The 5,393-nt window shown below is 36.7% G+C and overlaps 1 long non-coding RNA gene across 1 annotated transcript; it reads right to left on the bottom strand.

Annotated features, from left to right (window-relative positions):
* Positions 1-729: 729 nt before the first annotated feature.
* LOC118557079 lies at positions 730-978 on the bottom strand. The gene is made up of 2 exons (XR_004927574.1): positions 940-978; positions 730-808 (listed from the first exon to the last, which is right to left on the bottom strand). It is a non-coding gene; the product is annotated as an uncharacterized LOC118557079 (long non-coding RNA).
* Between the last annotated feature and the right edge of the window lie 4,415 nt (positions 979-5,393).

The following is a 5,393-nucleotide window of genomic DNA, read 5'->3' on the forward strand; positions in this document are numbered from 1 at the left end:
TTTGAAGATGGGGGAACGCACCATTTTCCCAAAACTGGTAGAGCTGGGAGTTAACTAAAACATGAGCATCATGAGTGCTTCCTGGCCATCCAATACAGATATCTCTAAACATATACCTGTCATCTACCAGTGCTTGCATATTAATACTATACCAGCCCTTTCTATTAAAATAATCTACTCGGCTCTCATTTGGTGCGACAATGGGTATGTGTGAGCCATCAATAGCACCTATGCAAATAGGGTATCCCCATTTTTCTTTAAATTACTACATAATATTTGTAGCCTCTATATCAGTGGGTAGCTTCACAAACTGTGGTGTCAGATGATAACATATTGCCTCACAAACATCCTTGACAAAGATGCACAGTGAGGCTCTGGATATTCCAAAAAGGTGAGCAATGGTGCGATAGTCTGATGTGGTTCCCAGAAACCACAAGACAGCACCAACTTCCTGCTCCACAGGAATAGGCCGTCACATCCTGGTTTCTGCCTTTGGAGATGTAAGGCCTGAGCGACTAACAAAGCCATTGGAAGGTTCTGTAGCTCATTCTATATAAAAAAAATATTGAATCACAATATTAGTGTTAGTTATTATACACAGTTATTTGTACATTTCTCACCTTATTAATTTGGTAATCAATCAAAACAAATAGTGTCAAAACAATAGCCTATCATATAAAAATGGGAGAAAATCAGCTATTTTTTCTGTAATTAGTACCTGAAGTTTTTGATCCATTGCTGAGGGTTGAACGTCTCTCTTACAATATACAGCCACCAGTGTTCGCTCTGCTCTCGCGTCCAAACAGTTCTGTAAGCACAACAAAAATAAGGGAGACTTAAATAAAACCGAATAATATATAATAAAACGTGATTAGCTGGTGGATGGAAGCAACAGTAGATAAGCCTCCGTAAAGATGACATTTCAGACAGTCCGTGTACCGTGCCACACGATTTCCGGAGATGATTCTGGTTACCAGCGTAATAAACCTCAGCGTCTGTTGTTGTTTCCGGCGTCTGTAAACCCGGAGTTGATGTTCGTTCGTCTCATCATCAACTCTCCAAAATCCGACTCTCTCAAGTAGGTTCACCAGTGGTTGCCTTCTTCGCCTGACTCTCTGCAAATGCCGAAATATGACAAGAATACTCCAGCATAACATCCTGAAAGTTACGGGTGCCGCCATTTTGATTTGCTTTGTCCCGCCTTCAATCCCAGACAGCGGTAGTACCGCAGATCGTCACTAGGAGGTGAGGAGCAACCAAGGAACCGGGATAGCGTTGTGTGTAAACGGTCGTCAGAAACGAGGCTCGGCTTGGTTAACTGGATCAAGCTCGGACTGGTCTCGGTCTGGATCGGTTAAACAAGGGTAGTGTAAACGGGCCTAATGTATTCTCGAGTCAATAGCCTTTGTGTTCCAGTAGCCCATTTGTCAAGTGTCCTAGTTCCTCAAAACTTGGAGCAGACCTTGTTTGACCGGCGACGTCTGAGTCTGTATGGTTCTTTGTTTATGTGCCCTCATCATCTATATGATGTAGGCAGTTAACCGTAATGATCTTGCCCAGGGACAAACACTGGATGATGTTAAAAGCCCACTATATACATATGCACACTATGTACACGTATGCATATAAACATATGCCCCGTGTGGGATTCGAATCCCTAAAACCCTACCAACTGAACTATATTACGGCTCAAAAAAAAATATGGGGAACACTAAAATAACACATCCTAGATCTGAATAAATGAAATAGTCTTATTAGATACTTTGTTCATTACATAGCTGAATGTGCTGACAACAAAATCACACAAAAATTATCATTGAAAATCAAATTTATTAACCCATGGAAGTCTTGATTTGGAGCCATACTCAAAAGTAAAGCGGATAAAGACATGACAGGCGGATCTAACTTTGATGTATTGTCCTTGAGACAAGTCAAAATGAGGCTTAGTAGCGTGTGTGGCTTCCACGTGCCTGTATGACCTCCCTACAACGCCTGGGCATGCTCATGATTAGGTGGCAGATGGTTTCCTCAGGGATCTCCTCCCAGACCTTGACTAACGCATCCACCAACTCCTGGATAGTCTGTCGTGCTAAGTGGATGGAGGGAGACATGATGTCCTAGATGTGCTCAATTGGATTCAGGTCTGGGGAATGGGCGGGTCAATCCATAGCATCAATGCCTTCATCTTGCAAGAACTTTTGATACACTCCAGCCACATGAGTGAGGAGACCACACAATCATCAACATCAGTTTCTGGCACTATGCCATGTGGATATATTTGGCTACTCCTCTTATCCGAAGTAATACTTTATTTAAATAAGATAGTTTCATTCCATATAGGCCTACCAAGATTTTAAGCATAGTTCACATATTTCCATTGGTACTGGGATAAGGCCATTTAACAAGACGTATCAAACCCAGCTTTGATGTGTGTTTGGGATCATTGTTTTATGACAGCCAATTGTGTCCAAGTTTCAACTTTCTAACACAAACTCTAAACTCCAAGAACCATGAATCTTTATTATTTTTGTGTAACAGTAATGAACTTTTGGTCAGACACTGGCTCAGAATTCTCACATAATGCACAAACAAACAAGACATAATGTTTAAGTGTAATACACCAATAACACTTCCTGAACAGCTAAAAACTTTCAAGTTGCTCTTAGCAATCTGATAAGATTTAAATGTTCGAGTCAAAATGGACAGAGTCACTTTACAGGACAAAATTTTCAAGTTAATTATTGCTCCAGTAAAAAAGACAGGAAGCAGTCAGTTTATGATAATAAAAAACACTGTCCAGTTGCATGAATGTATTAGACATGAATTCTCAGAGAAGTTAAAGTGTGCAAATAGTCATTAGCAAAAACTTCAATCTTCTAATTAAATAACAAGACAATCTGCATGGATGCCCAAGTAAACACTCCAAGAGAAACTAACAGTGTGAAAACAGTCATTAGCATGTGAGAGATAGTGTAAATAATTTATAATTGTATCAAGAACCTTTGGAACTAGTATTATGTTTGTAAGTACAGGAAAATGGTTATAATGTTAAGGAAATGCCAAAATCCCTACATGCTCAAGGCTACCCTTACCTGAACTGCTGGAACAACATTGTAAGTCTCCAGAGTGAGTATAACATTCAGTGTGGACTGAGAGGTGCTGACCCATAGGTAACTTTTGTGCACCCAACAATTGTTTTTAAAATTCAAGATATTTGTCTTTTCTTTTTTTGAAATGAGCCTACCCTGAAAAATATCATTGTAATTGCATCAAACAAATACAAAGGTTAAAGCTCAAAATCATCCTAACATTCATGCATATGACCAATGTACATACACTTACGGCCAGCACTTTACATTCTGTCCAAACAGACTTTAGATGACATTGATAATTGCAAATGTCTAAATGAAAAACACTCATATTAATCCTATCTTAACATATATAGTACATATTGCTGCAGGTTTATCTCATAAAAGCATTCATGCTACAAAAAACAAGGCAAAAAAATATAATTCAGGAGGTGAATAAAAGAAGAACTTTGTAAGGTAGATAGAGGCCAAGTCTTTTGTTTTTCTGCTAAGTGTGCAATAAACTGCTGCTTTTTATGGAGAATAAATTGGGATGGGTTCAGGATCAATGGTTTATTGTGAGGTGATACCATCAGTGGTGCAAATTGGAGGCTGGTTTATTTGACCAGAGCTGACCAGATCTGCATTAGTGAAGAATCTTCTCATTGGAAATTACAGTCGGGTAAATTGATTTTTCCGGGTCCTGCTATGCCTCACCAATTTGATACATTCTCCATGTGTCTCTCTTGTGTGCTGTTTTGTCTTGTTAGCGTCACTGTCCAGGGCAATTTGTTGTCTTCTCGGTTATGTTGTACATTGCCTTTTATCATTTATCATGTAAAAGAGATGAGTATTAATCGTTCTGCTGAACCCATTGATTCTTTAATCGGCATCTGCTCCTTTTGATGATAGGCATTTAAATAAGTATGTTTCCTTAACATTTAACATTTGCATCTCCTTCTCTATCCTTACCGTCTAACTTTGTTAGTATGAATAATATACTGTCATTGTCAAAATTACACATAGTCTTCAAAATAAACATAAAAAACATCAATTACATTTTATTTGGGATTTATGATAAAAAAAATCCTGTTTATAAACAAAAAGGATTCCAATATAAAGAAATTAGGAACACCATTGTTTTATTTATATATATATATATATTGTTTTGTTTTATGTCATTGTTTTTTATATATATATATATATATATATATATATATATATATATATATATATATATATATATATATATATATATATCCCTTTGTTCACAATGATACTAGTCATAACTAATTATGGAATCGTTTAGACTCAATCTCAGAGCACCTTCACAATAATAAAAAAAAATTAAAATCTAAAAATAAAAATTTAAGTATGTAGAATACCAATTTTACTAATTTTAACAGTTTTTTTATATCACAAGTATAATATTAATTGACCAGCAAAATATGAATAATAAAACAGAAAAATTATTTGGAAATTTAATGTCATACTAAACTATTTTAAGCAAAATTATTAAGATTTTTGGTATACGCAAAAACACTAGTCAACAACTGCTGAGAAGTACTTAAAATTGTATTGTAACACTCCAATCTGTACTTTAAATGATTTTTAAGCCTTATGTGATGGAGGGGCAAAAGATAGTCAAGTTGGTGAAGTTATATGACAACATATAACTTAAATAATACAAAATTAAAATTGACATGGATTTGTATTCACTTCCTTTGCTATGAACCCCCTAAAAGATCTGGTGCAAGCAATTACCTTTAAAAGTCACAAAATCGACTTAAGTGTGATCTAAGCATCACTGTCATGGTTATAGTATTTGTTGATGGACCAAAGTGCAAACAAGAGCTTGGGAGCCGCAAGATGAAATTAATGATTATTCATTAAACCAAGTAGCAAACCTACAGGCAGAGTAGGTGAAGAAAAATACTTGGATTCAAACAAGGAACAGACCAGAAAAGGAGGTAACATAACGGAGGATCCAGTAAGGCATGGGAGGATACCAGTAGTTTAGATAGGGAATTAAACAGAGGGGAAGGCAGATGAGAGTAATTAGCAACAGGTGATAAATATGACAGTGATTAGGCTGAGGGAGACCAATGATATGACAGGGACAGGAGGAAAACAGAACCTAACAAGAATACAAAACCATAATGAATAAACAGACTATGATGAAATAAAATCACTAGCTCAACTGAAGACAGGCAGGCAGGAAAAATACTAAATATGTGAAAAACAGAAAGATGCACAAACCCTGGGAAACACAAACTAATAAGCTAAACACCGTGGGCTTTCAAGAACCTGGTAGTTACACGCTGG

Source organism: Fundulus heteroclitus, chromosome 22 (assembly GCF_011125445.2).
Source record: "Fundulus heteroclitus isolate FHET01 chromosome 22, MU-UCD_Fhet_4.1, whole genome shotgun sequence".
Classification (NCBI taxonomy): Eukaryota; Metazoa; Chordata; class Actinopteri; order Cyprinodontiformes; family Fundulidae; genus Fundulus; species Fundulus heteroclitus.